Consider the following 25,645-nt stretch of genomic DNA (forward strand, 5'->3'; position numbering starts at 1 on the left):
CACTGCAAAAAGGAAAAAAGCTGCAAGACGAGGAAACTCTGCCGAATTCTCTAACCAGACCCTGAAAAAAGAAATATATACATCTCGACAACTACCTTGCAAAGTAAGTAAAGCTTATACTTAAACTAATATTTACTTTTAATTAAAATTTACAAATATCAAATAATTAAAAAAACACCCTGTAACTTCTATCTCTTTACATGTACTTAATAAAAGACAATACAATACGTGCGAGAAAGTGTTAACTTGCAGAAAAACAATATCGATCACAAATCAGAAAAAAACACATAAAAAGTATATTTATATTATTATAAAAAATAAACTCCTCCCGAATATCAAATAAAATAAAACCTAATAACCTTAACCTCTACAAACAATGAGCAAATGAACATTTAAAACTAAATGATGCTCTTATTTCTTCCAACAGAAAAGAAAGCACCTGCTTCACATTACAACATTCACAACAGAAACAGTGCAAAAAAGTGTGAAACATCGAAGAAGATCATACATGTAAGTATAGATAATAAAAGTAGTTGGATAATTTTATATGCAAATAACAAGCATATCATTTTTTATTATATTGTTATTCTTTATGCTTCTACACTATTTTCAGAAAGCGCAACATACTTAACATCACACAAAGGAAAGTAATTACTAGACACATAGGCAACACCTACAACAAAGTAAGTACAATGATGTGTGCCATGGAACGGCCACCAAAAAGATGATGCTCTGATTAATGTAAGGGAACCCAACCACCCTCAAATGTGACAGAAATAGAAGTAAGGGAGGTATTGCAGGATATAAAAGTGGCAAGCACTAGCTCCTAGGAGCCACAACAAAAACCTAAAATATATACTACCTAAAGTCCCTAAACACATCACAGGCCAACTATGACGTATACCTAGTTCAAAACGTTTAATTACACAAACTAAAAAAGCCACCAGTGATACCCCTCCTGCTCCTTGAAGATACTAAGATATTGAAATACCTGAACACTTAAAAATAATACATTATGAGGAACATTTCCTGATATATGACAACCAAACAATGATAAAACAAATCCATAATATGTTTGACAGCAGATACCTTACTAAAAGTAAGCCATTCTCAGACCTGGATGATAGATGGAACCTTCAAAATGTATCCCAAAACATTCACTCAGATATACACCATATAGTGATTATCAAAACACAAATATCCCTTTTATATATACTCTACTACCAAATAAACAAAGTAGCACTTACTACAAACTCCCAAAGTGCATTAAACAAAAAACAAATAACTAGTACCCACAACAAATAATCATTGACTTTGAACAAGCCATCATTCAAATAATTTTAAAAGTTTATCCATACGTATCCATACTAGGCCATTGCTACCATTTTAATTGAAGCATATGGAGACACCCCCAACAATCTGCATCAAGTGTGGCATATGCTGCAAACTGTCAATTTGCATTTTAAATAAACAATGATAGCAGTAGCCTATATCCCTGTCAAACAGATAGCTAACCATTGCAACTTACTAATAGAAAGCCGTTTTTACAAACAAAACAAACACAAGCCAAGCTCCTTGATGGATTATTTTAAAGATATTTGGGTGGTCAAACTACATTGGTCTAGGCACAGACACCAACCCAAGTTCCAAATACCATGGTGGAATGTCGATGACAGCATCTTGGCACAGGAAGCCAAAACAAACAACTCAGTGGAAGAACAGCAAAATACCTTCCAATCAACACTAGATAGGACCCAACGTATAATCTTCACATTTTTAGAAGAATTAGAAAAAGAACAAAGCTATGAACAAGTATTATTGGAGCAATTCGTAAACCAAACTGCACCCAAACGTAGAAAACAAACCACAAGAAAGTACAACATGCTGCAATTTAAAGTAAAACTCTTCATAAACCCGAAAGAGTAGTAGATTACTTAGAAATAATAGCCAAAAGCATATTGTGAAATAAATACTACCCTACAAAACTTCCCAAAAAGTATAACATAATCTTAACCAAAATCATTAACCATTTTTATATAAAATATTAAACATAATATTTTTTTCCATCAGTAAAACATTAAGTACAACTCGATCTTAAATCAGACTGATGTAATTAAATAATATATAAATAATTTATATAAACAAATCTAGATTTCACAACAAAAAAAGCTCAAAGAATTACCTCAATCCATTACGTAAAATAATTATATCATATTAACAATCACATAACACTTACATTAATGATAAAATATAATATTTCCCGCCCAAAACAAATAACTTAAATATGACTTAGGGCCGGATTATGAGTTTGGCTGTCCGTGCACTGCCTGGCGGCAGCGGAGGTCCATCAGCTTGGCGGTCGGCCACTGCATTACTATGTTTGCGGTCCCACAGAGCAACTCGTGGTCCTGCTGGCACCCCCAGGCAATGCCATCCACTGCGGTGACGAGGCAGGACAAACAGGCTGACGGACCCATTGTTTCCACCGGACACATTATGATATTGCACACTGCCCATGTAACCGTGGTGGTCCAACCACCATGTCACAGTAGGCGGAAATGGAGAATATAAAGGAATCAACTCATCCGCGGCTAGCGTTATATGTCCTGTGGAGCCCATCACAAATGTCCTGCCGCTGCTGCTGTTCATCGAAGGTGCCCAAAATCCATGGCGCTGTGAACACAGCCAATGGTAAAAATGTCATGAAGCTCAACAACAGATTGTTGTGCCGTTATCCAGATGATATGGGGCCACGCTACGGGCACCAAGTACACATGTCATTGTGTCCACAGTCGGAGAAATTCACAAAGAAGGATACATTTATAGCCATTAAACTCCTCTTTTGGTCAAGTAACTGACACTGCACAGTCACTCTCCACAAAAACACACGTTTGTCCATCTCAGGCACAGGGACAGTGAAGTGTACAGAACATTGTGTCACACAACAGGAACACTACAGTGACTGTTACCCACAAACAAATTACACCCACACATTGATCACATGCAACAGTCTGTCATCAGATTGAAGACACATATGTATGGATGTGTCATTTAACCCAAACACCCCTCCCATGAAACAGCCCTGCAAAGGACCCACACATCACCCACATTGCAACACAATGGAAGGACAATGGGGTGCACAATAGTTAGAGAGACAAATATCCAAAGCTCAACATGCAGACAATACCTGCACAATAGGGATGGGGGCATCAAGAGCACTCATGGAGGGATGCTGACGTGGGACACAATTCACTTTGCACATGCCCCTAAAACAACATTTGCACAGGAGCTGGCCCTTCATGTATCTGAGGGACAAACAATAGTAGAGCCAAGTGACATGCCTATCTGCATAGTGTGTAAGTGCAAGTCAAGCAAGTACGTGTAACAGCAACAGCATGGGCCATACATCTAGATGAAGTAGCTGCAAGGAACACACAGCAAAACAGACACATGGTCAGTATAATGTAAAGGAAGCTAGCACAATTGAACACCTTCCATGTGTGGACAAACAAAACTCAAGCTTCCAGACATGAGATGAATGTACAGTCCATATTGGGGAGACCAGTCTAGCACCATACATGTTGACAATGGGCAACACAAGATGAAATATTTACTTTACCAAACATAACACAATGCAATGACACCCCAATTGCATTAGCAAACACGTATCCATACAGTCAACATCTAGCCTTTTCTTGGGTGACACCAGCACTGCCCACAAAGTCAGATATTACAAACAACAGCAAAAGGATCAGCAATCACGGTGAAATACATAAAACTCTAGGCATACAACACAAGTTACTCTGGAACAACATAAAGGTAGAAAAGTAATTGCAGGACGGACAAGTGTGTACCCAAAAAACAGTAACTTGGGCTTATTGAATTGAAATGAAGATCAAAGGCCATTGACCAGTCCATAGTGTCCATGCACATCACTGTGCCAACACATGACTCCAATCACTGCCATGGAACCTCCACAGGAAGGGGCATCAAGTTGACAGGCAGGCACCTCAGGGATCATCCTTGGGTGGGCTAAAATTTGGGATGGGTGGGTTTGGGAGGGGGGTCTTTTTCTTTTGAGGGGTAGTCTCCTTCTTTGGTGTGGGTGCTTGCAGGGGTGCTGGTGTGACAGTGGAGGACTTTGATGTGGCAGGGACGGTTTGGGATGTGGGTGGGAGCCTGTTGGGTTGGGGGAGGGTTTGGAGGGAACAGGGAAAGGGCAAGTTCAAAAAGGAAACTTTCTTTGGGAAAATAGGTAGGGTCATCAGAAAGGTTTTGGGATTTAGAGATTGAGGGAGTGGTTGTCTTGTGTGTGGGTGTAGATTCCTTGGGTGTCTTGGAGTGTTAAATATGCTACTGTTTGGGTGATGTCTGTTGCATGTGTGAGTGTGGGTGTTTGCGTGTCTTGAGGGCTGGGGGGCAGAGGTGTTGGCTGATGTGGGAGTGGTGGATACGTGTGTGTGTCTATTGGGGTGGTATCTGTGGGTATGCTAGATGTAGTGGATGTGTGTGTGTGTTAATGTGGTGTCTGTAGGTATGTATGGCTGATGTGGTGGATGTGTCTGAGTGTGGTGGAGGGATGTCTGTTCGTATGGCTAATGTGGTGGATGTGTCTTGGATTGTTGTGCTGGTGTCTGACTGGAGGTACCATGGCCAGATGCTTCCCTTCTTGGTTGTGCCCTGTCTCTCTCGCTTGCCTAGGCTGATGCTGCAGATACAATGAAGAAAACGGTCACCTCATGTTCCTGACCCCACTTGAACAACAGCTATGATTAGCAAACAGTACCATGACGTCAAGTAGGTCCCAGCAACAAACTACATTAAAGTGGCTCCTACATGTACCATACCATATGCATGCATGCCACATGAACTGTCAACAGATGCCCCCAGGAAAATTAGGATCTCAGACAGCTTCAATTGCATGTTTGAAGTTGGACAATCATAGTTACCATTGAACAAGTAGGAGACCACATCGCCTTCAATGCTTTGCCTCATGGAGCATCTCTCAGTTACCTGTTGTCATACAATAGGAGATTAGTGCCAAGTTCATTCCCACAGATCCCACACAAGGTCATGCAGACATCTATTTGTCACACAATGACACAACAATAAGAAATGATGCTCCAAAAACCTGATATATTGCTAACAGCAGTACTGTAGCCTGAAGAAGGTGACATGGAAATACTCATGTCACACTAGAAACATATCACCAATGCACACTTCACCATGTGTAATTTGTCCTAATAGATTCATGGATGTAGTACTAATGTTGCTCAGATAAGCTACACATTTGGCATGGAAATGTACACTGTAGACGAAATGTCCAAATTGTCAGTGAGATATGTCTCTAAAATCCACAACACAATGAATCAGCAAGCCCTAAGTAAATCACCACTAATGTCTGGCACCCCCTTGCAATGAGAGACTCTGATTGCATCAGTAGATGCCATTATTCCTTTGTATGCTGGAGAGGCCCAGTCATTTGCAAGTACTTGTAGAAGGCCTTGAACATGTTGCACGAAGGGAAGCTAATCACTGTCTCCATTTTGGCCCTGCAACCCCAGATGTCCATGGATGAATGTTTGTACCCATCCACATACGATTCTAACATAACTGCAAGTTACTCCATGATGCATGGCAACAGTCAAGGAATGACCCTTCCCCTTTACCCTTGTGTGCGGCACTTTGCCACAAGATGCCACATCAGTTGCATGGAAATGCACATTGTGTGTAAAAACTCTAGTTCTATCTGTCATGTCCCTCATTGCTACTGCAGTTGTACATGCCAAATGAAATGCTATGACGACAGAGGGTATGTGTGAGCCATCAATCAATGGTGACACACTTCTGTCTTTGGCACAACATGAAATGTGGCCCCATTGCAAATGTACTCTGCCAAACACAGGTTGGAATGCACGTAATGTGAGGGAACACAGACATCATCCTTAGAACACAGGTAGACCATGCATGAAACAGCATTATGTACACAGTTTGTCAAAAGAGAAAGGGGGACCTGCTAACACGTAGGCACGAGGAATGCTGGCAACAGTGATGACACATAAATCATGTCAATGGGCATTTCCCACTTACTAAGGTAAAGCTTTGATCTGTAGCTGCTCTGAAAGAACAATGCATGCTCTGTCACATGTATGATGGCCACCTTCACATAACAGACAGCAGTGAGGCACCAGCAATCATCACATACTGAAGACAAGCCGCCTCTGGGGGCAGATGCCAGTTTATTCATATGACCAGACCCATGGCTGAGGACAGTGATCCATCCATTCTTTTTCTTTGGCCTGTAACACTGAGGAGTAGTGGTCTGTGTTGCAGAATTTACACCCACTACCATTACTCGATTGATCAATGTACACAGCCATGTTTTGTCCTGGAAAGCAAATTGTTTGTGGATTGTACCCAATTGTGTCCTATGTCCAAGGACTAATAGGCAAGGCACATCAGCTTGCACCATATTACATTTCTACACAAACCGTTACTCATCTACTGTGTCACAAATGGTCCATCCCTAATCGTCAGGAGATGTCAGAACCTAACACATCAACTTGGCAACATGACAGGCAGTCATGGTCCAATGTGTGCCCCGCCCATGTTGGGAGGACAGTCCCAGATGGACCTCCACGATCTTCCAGGCCCAGTGTCTCAGGTCCTCCCACCTTATGCGACAGTGGGCTCTCCACCGGCTGTGGACCCCCAGGGTTCGCACCTTCCAGACGATGGCTCTCCAAAACCTCCTTCTTCTGATTGGCATTTACCTGCATGGATGCAAGAGATAAATTAAAAAAATTACAATCACAAGCTTTTGCACAAAAGGTTGTGTCACACACATGGCAAAAACACTAAGCAAAATGGTCAATTTGCCAACACACCACAAGTAAAAAGCACACATGCCAATAAGTACAGGGACACGACTACACACTTTTGTATTCATCCGCAGACTAACTCACTACCCTGCTCATGGTCTACAATGACTAAGTAAGCCTACTCACATCAGGGAGCCCAGGCTTCAGCAACATGGACTGTGATGTGAGCCACGATGAAAGACTACACACCAATGTGGCTTCTGAAGGGTAATCTCTTAAGGCCTGACTGGACCACCACATTTACGCTCTACAGGATTGACTCACTACATACAGATCTACAGGCAACCTCCATAGTACAGACTTCACCTTTTACACTTGAATGACAATGAAGGGCCTGGCATGGGGGGGTACAGAAAGTGTCTTCCCTGTGCATGTGTGGACATGTGTCCTACCAAATACAGACTCATTTCACTTCAGGGTGGGTGTCTGTGGTATGTACCTGTGCCACAGAACACTTTTTTGGACATATGTGTCTAAACTACAGAGATGGCTTCCAACTTACAAAGGTATGCATTGTACAATGTCTGCTATGTAACCAAACTACTGAGTCACATGTCATGACCTCCCAGGAATCTACACACTGTCTGCACTGTGGTTCTGCCATTTGTGCAATAAGCATGTACAGGACAAATATGACTTCTTTGAAGGTGGCAACAAAGTTGTGGGAGTAAGGGACCTGTCATGAGTCAAAGACACACATTGTCAAGTGATGCAAAATGCACATATGGGCTAGTTCTGGGATTTACCTCAGTGCCCATTCCTAATGTAGGCAATGGACCGAGGCATTTAGGGCAAGTGTTGCAACTAGAGCCTCATATTGGCCACGGTGACTCTCCCGCAGCCTGGTCTGTGTCCCATACTCGGAGATACTTTAGTCAGGTCCTTGTCTCCTCAGGCTGAGCATACAGAACCTGCATGACACTAACATTTTAATCACTTCCATGCATGACAGTACTTCATGTGGCCATCAGCAATGTGACTTGTGGCTTGTGTGGCAACCCCTAAGTCATGATATACCTTCCAGACAACGGTTTGGCAAGGCCAGATGTGGGGTGAAAGATCTGTGCCACAATACACATTGCTTGGAAGATCCTCAAATGGCTCAGACAAGATGCATCCACAGCTCATGCTGTCATGCACATGCATGTTGTCCAAAATTTATGACATTCATGAACCAAGAAATGTCATTGTGTGGCAGAAAAGTCTCCTTGACCCGTTATGAGCATCCAACATAGGGAGGATCGAGAACCCCAAAAATCATCACACAACACAATGTGAATGAACACAACATATAGGCCCTCATTACGACCCTGGCGGTTTGTAACCGCCAGGGCCGCGGGACGCGGTGGCACCGCCGACAGGCCGGCGGTGCCCCGCGGGGCATTCTGACCGCGGCGGCTTAGCCGCGGTCAGAGAAGGGAAACCGGCGGTCTCCCGCCGGTTTCCCGCTGCCCCCAAGGAATCGTCCAAGCCGGCGCAGCTTGTTGCGCCGGCTTGGGGATTCCGACTCCCCCTCCCGCCATCCAGTTCCTGGCGGTTCTCCCGCCGGGAACCGGATGGCGGGAGGGGGAGTCGCGGGGCCCCTGGGGGCCCCTGCAGTGCCCATGCCAATGGCATGGGCACTGCAGGGGCCCCAGTAAGAGGGCCCGCTTGTATTTCACTGTCTGCATAGCAGACAGTGAAATACGCGACGGGTGCAGTAGCACCCATCGCACCTTCCCACTCCGCCGGCTCGATTACGAGCCGGCTTCATGGTGGGAAGGTCGTTTTCCCCTGGGCTGGCGGGCGGCCTTTCGGCGGCCGCCCGCCAGCCCAGGGGAAAACTTGGAATGCCGGCCGCGGTCTTCAGACCGCGGTGCGGTATTCCTGCGGCGCAACTTTGGCGGGCGGCCTCCGCCGCCCGTCAAAGTTGTAATGAGGGCCATAGTACGGTCACAAATACCTGCACCATATGCATCCCATTAATACCACACAGGGTGCAACAACAAGCACACACGCAGTCTGACTGGTACACAGAGGCACCCTATTGCCTGTAAAGAGGGAAAGAATGGGGTTGAACAGAGGTATTTGTGCCAATGAGGTACTTACCTGCTCCTCTGGTGACCTATAGAGCTGTCCCTACAGGGGAAAGACCTCACTCACAGGCCTCACTAGCTCCTCTGGAGAGAAGGCAGGGACCCTTTCACCTGATGGACATGGCATGATTGCTCCCAGAGGCAGCACACAGCAGCTTAAGTGGTGGAGGTGTTTCTGGCAGCAGTGTCAGGAGTCAAGTGACTGATTTTGCACAACTTGGCATACACATGAGCCACGTACGTGGTCATCACCGCCAACAGACACAGCCATTGGACCGCGACCGCCACATGCAACAACGATAGCCAATGGCTGTGTCCTCCTCAGTTGGAACTGCCTACTGTGTAGACGACATTTGCTGGGGAACAAGAAAAGTTCCCAATGTCCAGTGGAGTAGGTCAGGCATCTGCCATTTTGGCGGCTTGAAATGCTGTATGTGGCTCTCTAAAATGTGTCACAACAACAATATGTTTCCTATCATTAGAAAGATCCTAAAGCTGTCCTGTTGTATAGGTCCGACTACACAACCACCAGTGTAGTCTGTTGCAGGGCACAGATGGCATATGACAGCTATGCACGGTCCACCATCGTCGGCGGTATTTTTGGTGGTTGGAAAATACAGTCCAATTTTGCGGGACAAATGTGTAGCAGATAGTTGGGTGTTGTCTGAATCCATGTTGTGGACACATGGTTCGACAACCATGGGGCTCACATTGGACCCTTGTGTAGTTGCCAGCTGCGATGCGTACTTGGTGTCCTGTATATCCAGTCAGGAATGCTTTCTCACATAATATTGTTGGCATACATCATGTATGCTGCTGTGGACACTCTGACTAATGTTACAAATCATGTCTTGTCACACATAGGTACCCTGGGAGAGGGAGGATGCAACAAGCTCCTGTCTACCGTCCACTGCCAGACTTACAGACCATAAAGGAATGCCACGTCATCCAATTTATACCGTCTGAATAGGCAAATAATAGTGGACATATGCCGCTGACGGCGCTGGAGGTCAGAGCTCCAGAATCCAAGCCCTCATGCCACTGGCAGTCTGCCTTTTTTGCTTGGAAGTTGGCGGTTCTGCCTGTATAACTTGTAATACAGCGGTCTGTAGGACTGCCAGCGTGGCTGTCTTTTCAGGACCTCCAACATGGTGGTCTGCCTGTCCGACCGCCAAACCTGTAATCAGGCCCTTACTGTTCTGTAGCTGCAGATCATCCACATAACCAAAATGTATAATACACCAAAAAAGGGAAAGAGAGTTTCCAAAAATGCTGAAAACAATGCAAAAATAAAACCAATCCAATACGAATCCATCAAAGCAATCCAAAGTATCTCGCAAGAAACCATAAAAAAACAGAAAAAGTGTTAAAAAAAAGAAACACTCATGGAAGCCCAAAAAAAGGAAATCAAAGCAAAAAATAATAGCTAATTATAAACCAAAAAAAGATTTCCTTTAAACAAATGATAAATCCTTATGCTGAAAAACCTGCAAGGTAAAACAGAAAACCTGTTGTCAAAAAAAAATTACATTCCCAAACGAACATATACATTACACATAATGATCAAAACAGAACACAATATCACATAAGATTTTAAGACATTACTAAAACAGTGTACGAAAACCTAAATCAGCACCACACTAGTGAAAAACACTACACTTAATACAACTAAATGTACAAAAAAGCCACAAGCAACATTATAACTAACCTCTAGACCTCCACCCTAGATCTCACATACCCTCAAAACTCTAAAGAAACCTTCCAAAGGGGCTTCCTGTTTCAACTAACAACAACTTACTGCGATCCGGATCCTGGAAAATAGACACAAACATTTTACAAATAGACTATCTTGCCTCAAAAAAGAATGGGAAAAAAGTTTAAAATGGTGAATAAATGTTTTCAAAAATATAAAAATTATTAAACATGTAAAGCATGTCACAAATGTTATAAACAATGTAAATAAATATACAGTATAGATTAAATAATGGTATAAAATACACTATTATTTAATATGTACTCTAAAAACTTATGATTAAAATGATGAAAATTATGTTGAGAATATGTATATGAGATAATTTAATAAATGTTAAAAAAATTTAATAGAAACAACATGGAAAATGTAAAATATACAATACTATTTAAATATGAGTATTATTGTTTATTTAATGATTAAAATGTTTTAACACTTGTTTAATTTATTATAAATATATGTTTTAACTAGAAATATTTGAAAATGTTAAATTATACATTAAATAAACTTTGAAAAATAAATGAAGACTGAAAAATGTGTGACGTACCGTTATTTTATGAAAATATGTAAATATTGTTATTTACTACAAATATACAACTAAACTAACTACTTTATAAATTATCCTTCTAAACAGTAGCATTGCTAATTAAATAACATATGCTACTCCTACACATAGAAATACAATTTATCAAAAGACTTTCACTCTAAAATAAAATGGTTACATTAAATATTGTTACTCCAATGCAAACAATTTAAAAGAAATTGTTGGAAAGTAAAGTGGTATCATTTAATATTACCACTGCAATCTGAAACAATTTGGGGTTGGTTTTGGACACTAAGGGGGTCATTCTGACCCTGGCGGTCATGGACCGCCAGGGCCAACGACAGCGGAAGCACCGCCAACAGGCTGGCGGTGCTTCCTGGGGCATTCTGACCGCGGCGGTAAAGCTGCGGTCAGAAAAGGGAAGCCAGCGGTTTCCCGCCGGCTTCCCGCCGCCCCAGGGAATCCTCCACGGCGGCGCTGCAAGCAGCAGGTTTTAACCGCCAGAACCTGGCTGGCGGGAACGGGTGTCGTGGGGCCCCCTAACAGTGCCCCATTAGGATTTTCAGTGTCTGCGTGGCAGACACTGAAAATTGCGACGGGTGCAACTGCACCCGTCGCACCCCTTCCACTCCGCCGGCTCCATTCGGAGCCGGCATCCTCGTGGAAGGGGGTTTCCCGCTGGGCGGGCGGGCGGCCTTCTGGCGGTCGCCTGCCAGCCCAGCGGGAAACTCAGAATGACCGCCGCGCTCTTTTGACCGCGGTACGGTCTTCTGGCGGCTCCCGCCGGGCGTGCGGTTACCGCCGCTGGCGGGAGTCGGAATGACCCCCTAAATGGGTGACATTTACAAAAGGTTTTTGTCATGATTAGTTGTCCATTATTTTCGCTGAGTAACCCACTCTGTAGGTGCAATACATTTTAGACCAGGTTCTTTTTGTCCATCTACTGCATCACGAAAAGATGTCTGTAACATAGTTATAGTTGCATTGTGAAGACCTTCCCTAAAGCAAGTGCAAGAAAACTTGCAGGAAGCCCAGGACAATGCTTCAGTGGTGTTTTGTAGTGCATAGAGGCAGCAGTGTGTGGAGTGGCAGCCGGGGTGGAGCCTTGAGGGCAATAGTGTGGTAGCGGCGGGAGAGCGAGGACCAGAGTTAGTGGCACTGGGTGAGATCCAGATGTAGACAGGCGCTGGCAGACTTGCCTGTGGTGTGCCAGCAGTGTATGTCCACTTTGCGTCCACACTTGTGGCAGCCATTAAGTAGATTGCATGGGGGAAGGATTGATGTCGCCTTCCGTTCAGATGGATGATGGGAAATTCAGCAAAGTCACTTCCTGTGCAGATGGATGATGGGAAATCCAGTGATGTCACGTCCCTTGCAGATGGGTGATCTCACAAAGCTTTGGAGAGCTTTGTGGTCAAACAACTGTGTTGTTCTCCACAATAATTATTGTCAAATAGATATTCAAGCAAGATTTTATCCCAAATACAGTACAGAGACTGTGCTTGTCTTTTAAGTGGCTGAAATGTTGCGGTAAGAGGATAAGGGACTATTGCTTTAATCCTAGTTGATCTTTCTGCTGCCTCTGACACAGTTGATCATTCCATCCAATTAAACCATGTCAAATCACCTTATGTGGACTGGCATAGAAAAGGCTTAAATCTCCTCCCAGTATTTCATTAACCGATGGGGATAGAGAAGCAGTCTGGTAAGGGTACATAAACCCCCACTTACATGAGATTCAACTTCCTTAGGTATCAAGCTTTTTAAACACGCTCCTACAGTCATCTAACCTTGTTGTAAAGGTTTCATTGCTGTCTAGCTTGTACGCAGCAGGTCACAGAGCAGATTTACAGCTGCTGTTTCAACAGCTTGTTGTCTCTTCTGAACTGTTTACCTAAAATGAACTCCAGAGGTTACTGCAGCCCGTATATAAATTTAAATATTGCTGTATAAGACACATTTTTTAAAGTTCTCCCTGCTGTATATTATAAAGGTATTGCAAGTTACTGAGGAGTTCTGTGGCCATATGGAGAAATTAGGCTGAAAGCAGAGTTCATTTATAAGGTCGTTGAGCCTTGAGGTGACATGCAATATTCTTTTAAAATACAGCAGGGAGTACTTTATTCCTTTACTACAGCTTTACACCACCACCCTTCCCACAAACCTCTTAAATATGAGGTTTTGCGCAGTTTCATAGTAAAGAAATAGTATGGTTGCAGATATGAAGAATGAAAGCAGAATACGTAGTGTGAAATTAAACACACCAAAAAGTAGTTAGTACTTTTTTTGCAGAAATATATCAGATCCAGTTAAACGTAAGTCAGACTAAAAAATGCTGCTGCTCAGAATGTGCACAATGTGTGGAAGCAGGCAAAGATTCTATCTTTCCTTTGATTACTTATAATGTGGAAAAAGTAAACATATTGCATTGAATATCCCCTTTCTGCTGATCATGGTTCATCATAATCATCATTATTAGCTTTATTTCGGTAAATATAAATACCATAAAAGCACATCACATAAAAAAAGGACAACGAATTACATGATAGACAGTTTAAGTCATAAAAGGTTAAAAAGGGAAGGAAAAAAAGGAAAGGAATATTTAAACGTGAGCATTTCCCTACTGAAAAATCGCACCTTATAGTTTTACATAAAAACACATTGTGGGTGTTAAAAAATCAAAATACAAGCCTGGCAAAACCATATCAGATAAAAAAGGCATTTCTATTTAAAAAGTATCTAAGAACAGGACAAAATTAAAACAGCAGATGGGAAATACGTCTAGACCAATTAGAGTAGTAGGTGCATGCAATAATAGATTCATCAATTGTTGCTCCCCACATTCGTTGTTAAATTTCCCTCTGCTTTTTTGAGCGTGTTCATTCTGATACGCCAGATTGAATCTAAATATTTTGACAGACAACAGACCACTAAAACCGATAAATCAGATTTAAAAATTCTCAGAGCTAGCGAACAGTTTTTAAAACCCATTATCCTACATAGAGGAATAATCCAACGGGCTCTTTGTTTATGGTATGCAGGGCATTGGAAGAGAATGTGAATAACTGATTCTTCTCTATCACAGCCCATTGGACACATCTTAGAAGAACAACTAAAATTAGACCATTTATGTGTGAGGGAACGCAAAGGAAGAGAGCCCACCCTGAATCTGATATATAATGCACGAGCGAACGGAGAAGATACTATATCCATATATTGGGCAAATTCATAATGGCATTTAAAATATAGAAAATAACCCGTTGTGGATGATGGCGAGACGGCAGACAGTTGAGAAAGTTGGACGTGGAGCCAGAATGCATCCTTTAAAATTTGGGTTGCGTTCTTTGGAATGGATAATGGTTCCTTCCAATAAGACCCCAAGCCGAGAAGCGAGAGGGTCCGTTCTACATATACACACCACTTGATTTTGGAACTGGTGTTATTGGCCATTAAATTAACTAACGCACATCTATAGTGAACAAGGGAATCTGATGACCATAAACGAATCCAATACAGCAAGGGCTTAAGTGCAACAATCTGACTGATGGAAGGGAGATTTAGGTCCATTCGTATTGGAAGCAGTGGGGTGCTGGAAGGAACTCTTAGCAATGACCTTAAAAAAGAGTTTTCCACTTTTATCAAGTCATCTAGGCAACAATGGCCCCACAATTCAGCTCCATAGATTGCTCCCCCTCTTGCTTGTAGTTTATAGATTTCCACTGCGGGCGTCATGGCAAAGCTGGGGGATCTAGCTGCAAATCTTACAATGCCACTCGCTCGCTGTTGCAATAGTAGAGTTGCCTTCTGGATGTGGCTCTGCCACTTGTGCGAGTCTTCTAATTTCAGGCCTAAATAATCAAAGTCGCTGACTCTTTCCAACGCGGCACCCTCTAAGTGAATAGGTCGTCGCATTCTGCCTTTCCTATCGCCAAACACCATGCACTTTGTTTTTGATCGGTTAATTTCAAGGCCATAATCATTGCAAAAGTCCATGAATCTTGAGAGCAGGGTTGAAAGGCCTGTGGCTGTTTGAGATACCAGCAGGGTATCATCGGCAAAAAGAAGGCAGGGAATCTTCTGCCCTCCTAATTTAGGAGAGTCATTCGAGCACTCCATGAGATAAGGGATGCATACGTTTATGAAGAGGAGGAATAAGGTAGGGGCGAGCACACAACCTTGTCTTACACCTCGAGCAGTAAGGAATTTTTCTGTTAATTCACCTTGTGGGCCCCATCTGATTCTTCCATAATTGCCGGTATAGAGATCTCTGATAATATTTAAGATAGAGCGCGGGACTCCTGTTTTAGACAAAACTTCCCACAGTTTGTGGCGGGGTACTAGATCGAAGGCCGATTTTAGGTCGACAAATGCTACATATAGGTGGCCTAAGTCAGCATCGACGACTTTCCATTTAATAGAAGTAAAACGGAATATCTGATCTATTGTACTATTTTTTTCTCTAAAGCCCGCTTGAAGGTGATTTAAGATTTGGTTTTCAACTAGCCACTTATTCAGCCTGCTCAACAACTGATAACAAAACATTTTTTGGAGGTTGTCGAGGAGGCTGATAGGTCTGTAATTACCCGGGTTGTTCCTATCTCCTTTCTTGTGGATAGGCACTATGATTGCCTCTTTCCATGAGTCAGGATAAATTCTGGTAATCAAGATGGCGTTAGAAAGTCTGTTGATATATGGGCCCCAGATACTCTGGTCCACTTCAAACATATCAGAGGGAATCCCATCCAACCCAGGGGCCTTCGCTACTTTCTGGGCTGCGATGGCCGACACAGTTTCATTCAATGAAAAAGGAGGCAAGAAGGACGTGGGCTCGTCAAAGGTTGTTAGCTCCCCCGAGATTATGTCTGGAATATGACTGGCCAGCGATGGTCCATACAATTCCTTGAAGTAGGAGAGCCAAATATCAGGAGGGATGTAAGACTCCAGGTGGGGTGCTCGGTTCTGATCACCGCAAGAAACTAGAAGCCAGAACCGTTTGGAGTCATGGACGGTAGCTGCCTCAAGTAGATTGTTCCATAGCCCCTCTTCATGCTCGAGTTTACTTTTGTTACAAGTGGAGGCGTAGTGGCGTCTAGCATTGATGATACCTGATCTATCCTTAGTCCTTAGCGCGATGGCCAAAGTGTTTTTGGCCTCCCTACACCTCTTGTTAAACCATTTAGTGTGTGGTAGAATACAAGAGATAGTCAGTGGCCTAGGTCGTTTAGTAAACAGTTCTTTCAAGGTAGCAAAGAGGTCCAGATGAAGAGGCAGTATTTCTAGTGGAGCCAATATAAGATTGGAATCAAATAACTGATGGGAAGAGGTTAGGGCATGCAGATTTCCTTGAAGCTTGTTTGATTGCACAAAGAAATCCCACCTGACTGTACGCCTGTTACTAGATGGCTCCATAGCAGTAGAAGAGACAGGGGGAAGTGAGACCCCTGCTAAGAGAGGTCTCTTGTATGTGATCTGGAGGGGAGCATGATCACTAGTGTGGGGAGTGCCCACCTCTAGATCTAGAATGTAGTGCCAAACTCTTAAGTCGAAAAGAATGTAGTCCAATTTGTTGCTATATGAGCCCCTGAAAAAGGTTGGTCTGGCCGGAGTGTCCGCTGGGAAGCGGCCATTACCCAGACGAAGGCCATGGGATATCATAAGATCCACTATCTGAGTGGCCCTGACACATGATTTATGTAAGTTTTGCTGGGTGGAATGAGAAATCACAGGAGAAGGAATATTCCATACACTATCTTCGGACTGCATGACCTCTATGTGGTCTGCATTAGGTTCAAGTAGAACATTAAAATCACCAGCTATTATATGATCATGGTTCAATAAACAGATATTTAAAAGCCTATTTTCATTTTCATTGTCTAAATAGGAGCTGTATTTTTGCTTAGTGACCTGCCTTTTACATTGGCTTATGGCTCTAGCATTAGGCACTATATTACAATTTACAGATTAGCACCTATGTCACATCAAAACTCAACTGTAGTAAGAAAATTAAAGTCAAGCTTTATACAGGGATTTCAGTCTTCTATGTTTTATATATTGGATAAAGTACCACCTGCCGTACATTATAAGGCTATTGCAAGCTACAGAGGAGTTCTGTGACCATATGGAGGAATAAGGCAGAGATCCTTCATAAGGTCATGGAACTCTGAGTGGATTTGCACTATCCTTTTAACATACAATAAAAGGTATTTTATTCCTTGTCACCACCATCACCCTTCTTGCAAACCTCTTAAATTCTTTGTTCCTTGAGCTTTTATATGAAAAAAGGCGTTATGTCTGCAGGAAAGAAGAAATGTAAAATCTGTAGGGCAAAATAATAGCACTAAGAATCAGTAATTAATTTGTTGCCAAAAGATAATAGCATCAATTGAATTTGATTTAGAAAATGCTGTAACTCACAATCTGTAGAAACTTGCAGAGATTATATTGTTCTGGTAATAATGTAAGTGGAAGAAATAGACATGTTGCTATAAATATCTCGTTTATGTTGATCCCTCTTTATTGATCAAAAGAACAAAACTCATTTCTCCTTTTCTTGGGTTAAGCTACAGTTGCGACCTGTCTTTCATCTTGCATACTGGCTCTGGCAGGAGAAACTATGATTTAGAACTCAACTGCAACAAATTATTACATTTGAGTAGCTATGCCATTTCTTTATTACCGTAAGGAAATTACAGGCAAGCTTCTACCAAGGGATTTCTGGATTCCATGTATCTTATGTATTAAGTCATTTTGTTTAATTTGAGAAAGAACAGATTCTCTTGAACCCTTTCAGTTTAGGTTCTGGGCGCCTGCAGGCCTTACTGTCAGTTTTCACAAAGCAGAGCTTTGAAGGATTACAACTACAAAAATATATCCCTGATCCTAGGTCTTTTAGTTCTGCTGCGGTGCTGATGGAAATGTTCTTAGACAGAAACACTTTCTAAACAAAGTTGTTTGTATGCAGTTAACTGGGCTCAACAACAGCAAATGGAATTCTTGTGAAAAACAAGCCATGCAAGACAAGCCGAAACAAAAGAACATCCCAGTGAATAAGGGACGACCAGTGATAGTTTTTGAATCCAGCCATTAGCAAGTTTCTGTGGCCACTGCCAATGTGATGGTGTACCCTAAAGCCACAAATGATTTTCTTAAAATGCCATATTATGTGCTTAACCATTAGAGTTACCAATTTTGGTGAAAATAGTGCAGAGATGGAAGGATACAAATAAAAGCAGCCATCAATGAAACTTCAAATCCTTCTGAATGGTAGACAGACATGGTGAAAAGCCATGATACTAGTCAGGGGAGTAAGCAGGAGAGGGCAAGGACGAAAAACTCAGAGGTTTGAACGCACAAGAGATGACAATATTAGGGGAGCCAATAATCTCAGATGGGAATACAGCAAATAAGGGGCAGAAGTGAAGAGGAACAAGGCACAAACCTAGGGGAAGTTGCTCATGTGAATCACTAAACAGGATCACAGCAGTGTGCTACGGTGTGAACAGGAGGCCTAGATTTTTCAGGTGGCTGGGGCTACTATTTCTTACACAGCACCAGCCGTCATTTTGGTATCTGTTTATAAAACAAAGGGCAGGATCTTCTCATCTAGGAGGAAGGAACTCCTGAGCCTTTGATGGATTGGTGTAGGATGTAATTCGCCACCCACACAGACGCAATCAATAACTGCTGCCTCACACTTCTGTACAGACTCTGCTTCCCTAACAAAACCTTTCTTCCTTGACCAATTTGAAGGGTGTGCATACATGTCAAGGGTGTACTAAGGTAAACAAGTATTGGCCATGCCTTTGAGGCATAAAAGCTTTACCAGTGCCTTTTAGCCATGCTGTACAGTATCAACAAGATACTTGCATCATGGGAAAAGATATAGGGGGTTATTACAACTTTGGAGGAGGTGTTAATCTGTCCCAAAAGTGACGGTAAAGTGACGGATATACCACCAGCCGTATTACGAGTCCATTATATCCTATGGAACTCGTAAAATGGCTGGTGGTATATCCGTCACTTTACTGTCACTTTTGGGACGGATTAACACCTCCTCCAAAGTTGTAATAACCCCCATAGTGTGCTCCATTGCAAAACGCTTTAAAAAAGCACAACGACACAGGAGTGTGGCTCTATCACGAATTCACACCTATAAAATAATGACAGTGGGTTTTTTCAATCGACTGATCTGAAATGGAACAGTTACGGAAAAAATAAATAAATTGAAGTGGCAAAAAAGTGCAATGAAAGAAGCTAGGTCACCTCCTCTACCGACATTATCTGTTCTAGGTTTTTCATGTGCTCGCATTTTTTAGTACTTGTAAATCTAGGTCCTCATATAATTAATTCATATACTGAGGTTTACCATTCTCTCCCTGATATAATAGGTGGGGAAAATAGAAAAGGACTGATTACCTTTCTCTGAAGGTGTTAAAGAGCTAATCACGCCTATGATATTAGTGATCCTAGTGTTCATGCTATTATTGCATAGCGTGGTAACCAGCAAGTTATCTGATTTTACATTAAAAAAGAGTTTGTTTTATGCTCTACAAAGTCCGATGAGAGCATTCTGTAAGTAACAAATTAAGTTGTCTCGCAACACAGAGGTTTGCTTCAGTGGTAGGAACGACCCTGCCCTGAGCCACTTTTTGGCTTCTGGGAAGACAGATTTCAGTCTCAATTTTGTAAAGATCCCATTATGCCTCTGGTCTGCTTGGCTGCTGTGCAGTTATCCTTTATTACAGCCTTAAATATCTCCCATAAGTGCTTTTACAGATACCTCCCCTTTATCATTCAGCTCAAAACAATTTGTTTCTTAAGGTCTATCTCTTTTATATCTTTGTAGGAAGTCCCCTAAATGAATAGTCTCAAAAACCTGGGGCATGGTCGGAGACTGTAAAAAGACCAATCTCTGTTTTATCAGTAGCTTCTATCACAACATTTGAGCCCCACACTATATCTATTCAAGAATAGGTTTTAGGAATGTCAGAGAAAAATATGAGTAGTCCTCCATAACTCAGAAAATATCTAGATCATGGAAGGTATTCAAGAGTAAATGCGACATTCCACTGGTGTCTACCCAAAGGCTATGTGCATCAGCCCAAGAACATGCACAATTGTAAAGTCTCCCGCTGAAATAAGATCATCCATCAGCTAGTTTTTTTTTACTTCAAAGGAAACAGGAAACCCTGCTTAGAGTTAGAAGCACAGGAAGCCACGAACGTCAGCTCCTTCTCTCCTAACTTCCCATAATCCTTACACATCGTCATTTATTACTGTAGCTCAACGTGTCAGCCGTCCACCGCCTACCGCCATTTGGCTTTCTTGTCAGTTTCATTTGCTTGCTTCTTATTCAATGGCTTTCCTTTCTTCTCTTGCATTTGTCCGTCTCCTGAAGCATAGTTTCTTTGCCATTCTTTTGAATGAGTGACTTGTATACTTCCATTGTTCATGTTCAGGAATCTACTTTTTTTTCCTTCAACATTTTATGTGATGGCATGTTTTTTCTTGCTTTCCCTATTAAGTGCTGCTTCCCCTCTGAAATCCCCCTCCTCTGTGTTGCTCCACACTTTTTTTGTCTCCCTCATGTGCATCTTCACTTCTGAAATTCCTTCCTTATGCTCTTTATTTTGCTCCCACTTCCATCCTCAGCTTCGGTTGCTTCCACTTTTTTTTAAATGTTTACATCCCCCAGCCAGCATTTCTTTTTCTCTGCTCTCCCTTGTATTCTTTTTCTTAAAAAAAAAAAATAATAATATACAGTTTTGGAGGGCCTGTCAGCTGAAATTTCCTGCAGTACCACTTTTGTCTTTAAAAAAGAGCACTTTTGTGTACTTTTCATTTTTTTAAACATACCACTCCAAGACTGCTGACGTCGGTTTTTTAATAGTAAATTAAATCAAAAACCGAAATGTCTGCAATGTCAATGCACATGCATGCATGTTGACGCATGTGCAATAAAGCCTGTTTTTGTTGAGACCATCATAGCATCATGACACGTGTGTGTATGTCTCAGCAGGTTGCTCTTTTGTGTTGGATGCATCCTAAACAAGCTTTTTTTTGTTTTCGCCGATGCAATACAGCATCCCTAGGAAGCTGAAGCCGAAAGATTGGGCAATGGCACGAAAGGTGAGGTCTACTGGCTTTCTCAGTGCCTGTTTTTAAATATATCTCTACCAAGATGTAGTTAAGTGCACCAAACACTGACCCAAAAGAAAAAATATAATGTCCATGAAGACTACACTAAGGAATCAAAAACCAAAAATTGGATTGTACATAGACTTCTGTCAGAAATTGTGACTTAATTATCAGAATGAATAGCTTTATGATTTGCAGTAAGGCAAAATTGTGATGTTCGTTGCTCCTCTTTTGACACTGAACACTAGGAAAGCTTTCGATTTACATTTTATTACTGCAGCTATTGACAGCGAACAAAGTGTTCCCTGCATAGTTTTCTGGGACAGTTGTATCCTTCTCATTCGTGTCTTTTACTCTACTTTTCTCTTACGTCCGAATTGTACACCATTTTATATTACCTAATACATGTAAATGATATGCAATAAGGGTTAAATACACTTTAGCGTGTATAACATTTCAAATGTTTGTTAATATATGTAAACAACAAAAGTATTTGCTGGAAGTAATCAATGTACATATGGTTGAGTTAATGAATCAATTAAAATAGATTTTTTTTTAAATAACTTGCAGCTTGGGTGTCTTTTTAGATCGCAGCCTACCAGACAGCACAGATGTTTGTTTTGCTACAGACATCTTGGGGACATTCAGAAAGTTTACCTAGGAATACATTCTGCCTGTTGCTTGCTATTGGTTTTGTAACTCACATTTTCTTGTTTTCCATTTGCTGGCTTTATTTGTTTTAGGCTGTTCAGCTTGAGTTCATAACTTCACTTGCCAAACCTTTATTTACTTTATCCTTCTGCATGCTCGTTTTCTGTAAACAGGACTGTAGATTTTGGTATTATTTCATCACATTTGCTGTGCTTTTAAAGACCCAGGTCAAATGTCAGGCGCTGTCTTCCGAGGGCACTTGTTTACTTTTCTTTCTCTGACTTCAAAGTGAAAGGATTTATGTGACAATTTTGCTGGATACGTGGGGTAGTAAAGAGTTTTGTTCAAGCACACAACACAATTTAAATGAACTGTGTGAGTATTTCAGAAAATATCAGAATTAGGAACACTAATAAAGCACATTTTTTAATATTTCTGAAGTGTTGAAAACAAATACTTTATTATGATCAAACAAATCATTACACTAGGTGATGCAATTTTCACACATTTTCATCTGTGCGCTGTATAGTTTTATTAGCAAGAGTGTAGGTCTGTACAAATGCAACGGTCATTTCAATTGATAATGTGTTGTCTGTAATGGCAGGGTGCTACCACACCCTGAATACTCCACTCTACACCAATCCACTCTAATCTGCACCACTCCACACTACTGCACTCTACTCTGTGTGACTCCACCTTACATCACTCCATGTCACTGCACCACTCAACTCTACGCCACTGCACTCTACGCCACTACACTCTACGCCACTTCACTCTATGCCTCTCTACCTTGTGCCAACCTATGCCAGTGCACTCTTCGCCACTCTACTCAACAACACCACATTCTTCTCGACTACACTCTACGCCACTCCAGTCTAGGCCATACCAATCTACTCTGCGCAACTCCACTCTGGTTCACTCTACTCTATGCCACTCTGCAACACTGCACTCTACGCAACTGCACCCTATGCCAATACACTTTACGCCAATACACTTAACTCTTTAACACTCAACTCTAGGCCCCTGCACTCTACACCAGTTAACTGTATGCCACTCTTATCTAGTCTACACCACTGCACTCTATGGCACTGCACTCTAAACCACTTTACTCTATGCCATTACACTCTATGCCACTCTATACAACTGCACTCTACCCTGCACCACTCCACTCTGTGCCACTCCACTCTAGTCTGAAACAATCTACTCTATGCCACTCTACTCCACTCTATGCCACTGCACTCTGCCACCCTACTCTTAATCACTGCACTCTACATCAGTGCACTCTACACAACTGCACTCTGTCATTACACTCTACACCACTGCTCGCTACACCACTCTACACCACTGCATGCTGACACTTTATTCTGCAACACTGCTCTCTCTGACATTGAACTCTACACCACTCTACTCTGCACTACTCCAATCTACACTACTCCACTCTACACCACTGCACTCTACAGCACTATACTCTACTCTGCACCACTCTATGTTACTCTACTCTGCACCGCTCTACGCCACTGTACTCTATGCCACTCAGCTCTACTATGTACTCTGTGCCTTTGCACCCTATGCCACATGACTCTACTCTGTGTCACTGCCCTCTGCATTACTCCACTCTATGCCACTCCACTCTGGGCAACTTTATGCCACTGTACTCGACACCACTGCACTCTATGCCACTGCACTCTACGCCATTCTAATCTGTGCCCCTGTGCTTTGTTCCACTGCGCTCTGTGTCACTTCCTTCTGCCCCACTGCATTCTGCACACTGCACTCTACAATGCACCCCTCTAATATGCACCACTGCATTCTACAGCACTGAATTCAATGTCACTACACTTAGTGCCACTGCACTCTACACCAACATACTTTGCAAGACTTTACACTAATGCACTCTACACCAGTTCACTCTGCTCAATGCCACTCCAGTGTATGCTACTCTACATGACTCCACAATAGTCCACTCCAGTACACAGACACTCTCTGCTGCTCCACTCTACAATACTCTACTCCATTCTTCGCCATTCCACTCTGTGACACTCCACACCTTTCTCCTGTACGCCACTAACTTTTAGGTATGCTGAACAGCTGGCATGCTGGTGTACAACATGGCTAAAGCACATTGGCAAAGCCAATAGCTCTTGCATAGGCAAAACCTACTGGCAAAGCCAATGCTTGTTAGAAATTAATTACGTCCTAACAGGTGTATAGAAATAGTTTTTCCCCTGGTTATTTACTGGAAGTACATGCATCTGCCTGCCCTCTAGCTTCAGTTCATTTTCTTGCTAGAGGCCGTAACTTGAAACTGCTATTGCATTGCCTTCTGCATGAAGGGTGCTTTTGAAATTCCAGGCAAGGAATGACTGGAACCTAAAAGCTCTTAACTGATTCACAATGCAACTCAGACTCTGTGTGTTAGCAGTGATGTGGAGAATAATAATGTCTTCCAGTCATTGCAAAAGAAATCTGTATTAGGTGTGGAGATAATTCCAAACAGGAGGTCATTCCACAGTTAGCAATTCTTGAACACTGAGTAGATGGACGAGAAATAAATTAGGATGGGAGCAGATGCTATATAAACAAAGTGATCTCCTGGTGAGAAAACAATAGCAGATCTCTTTGCGTCTGCTGGTAGAGCCAGAATGGCATTCACAGTCAGCGTGAGACCCTTAAAGAAGATGATGAGCAGCCGGTGCGGATGTTTCATGCCCTTGTGATATGACACGCACCAAGTTAAGGTTGATCGCTGTATTTTGTAATTTTTGAATCATTTTGAATGGTTTGTTGGGATAGACCTAGTAAAAGAACACTGTAAACAAACAGATGAACGGATCTGAACAGCTAGACAAAGTTTGAGTCTTGACAAGAAGACAGAAATCAATCAAAGACCAAATCGGAGAGAAATGATGGTGGAAGTTAATGAATCAGAGAGAAGATGATCAGGCTTTAATTAATCAACAGCTTTCCACTTCTTTTGGGTCTGGCAGCAGAGCCAATTAAAATTCAGGTCATTGTGGCTCTGCTTTTAATGAGTGCTGCATCTGCTAAGGTGACAAAACTAATATTAAAATAAAATGAAGAGGAGTTTGTACTTATTGTGCCGGACATTATTCATTTGATTTAGAATGGTGGGCAAACTGTATGGGATTTCTCTTGATCCCTAGAAAAACATGAATTCCCTCAGCTTGTTTGGATTTAATCTAGTCCTATTGTGGCCACAATATGCATGCATATGTCATGAGTAACTCTGATCAAGAAAAGAAGAGTTTCTGCATCTAAAATATATTTTTGAATTATCACTTGACTTATGTTTAATCAGTTCAAATTGTAGGCTGCTTATTGACGTAATCAGTCCCGAATGATGCCCTCTATTGTACAATGACAACCATTCACACATTTCATCAATAACCTGCAGTGTTTTTAGATTACTGCCCAGTGAAGCTTCAGTTACACATTTCATGTTTTCAGGTCTCTGCTGAATCTATGTCGGATTATGGAAAATCGGGCACAATCCCCCAAGTAAGCATGATTTGGTAGCAAAAGAGGCTATGTTCTCCGTGGGAAGAATAAGCTGGAATCTTATTTTTCCTTTGTAGATTTTCAGAAA

General features: G+C 42.1%; 1 protein-coding gene across 3 annotated transcripts in view; it reads left to right on the forward strand.

Moving 5' to 3' along the window:
* SLC39A8 (solute carrier family 39 member 8) overlaps positions 1-25,645 on the forward strand; it is a 277,625-nt gene that overhangs the window by 65,440 nt on the left and 186,540 nt on the right. The window contains exon 2 of one of the 3 annotated variants that reach the window (XM_069230212.1): positions 428-510. The exons of the other annotated variants lie outside the window; for them this stretch is intronic. The gene's annotated coding sequence lies outside the window, so the exon portion shown is untranslated. The remainder of the gene's footprint in view (positions 1-427; positions 511-25,645) is intronic. 3 annotated transcript variants of the gene reach the window in all.

The sequence above is a fragment of the Pleurodeles waltl genome, chromosome 1_1 (genome assembly GCF_031143425.1).
Source record: "Pleurodeles waltl isolate 20211129_DDA chromosome 1_1, aPleWal1.hap1.20221129, whole genome shotgun sequence".
Taxonomy (NCBI): Eukaryota; Metazoa; Chordata; class Amphibia; order Caudata; family Salamandridae; genus Pleurodeles; species Pleurodeles waltl.